Below are 382 nucleotides of genomic sequence, written 5' to 3'. Positions count from 1 at the left end.
TTGTTGTTGTTGGTTGTGGGGCCTGGGCGCTGTCCCTGAGCTTTTTAGCTCAAGGTTAGTGCTCTACCACTTGAGCCACAGCACCACTTCTGGCCTTTTCTGCTTATGTGGTGCTGAGGAATCGAACCCAGGGCCTCATGCATGTGAGGCAAGCACTCTACCACTGAGCCACCTCCCAGCCCAACATTCTTTTTCTTTTTCTTTTTTTTCCTTTTTTTTGGGTCTGGTCGTGGGGCCTGAACTCTGGGCCTGGGCACTGTCCCTCAGCTCTTCAGCTCAAAGCTAGCGCTCTACCACTTGAGCAACAGCGCCACTTCCGGCTTTTTTCTTTTTGCTTATGTGGTGCTGAGGAATCGAACCCAGGGCCTCAGGCATGCAAGGC

Source organism: Dipodomys ordii, unplaced genomic scaffold, assembly GCF_000151885.1.
Source record: "Dipodomys ordii isolate 6190 unplaced genomic scaffold, Dord_2.0 Scaffold764, whole genome shotgun sequence".
NCBI lineage: Eukaryota > Metazoa > Chordata > Mammalia > Rodentia > Heteromyidae > Dipodomys > Dipodomys ordii.
This window is presented reverse-complemented; position numbering follows the sequence as displayed.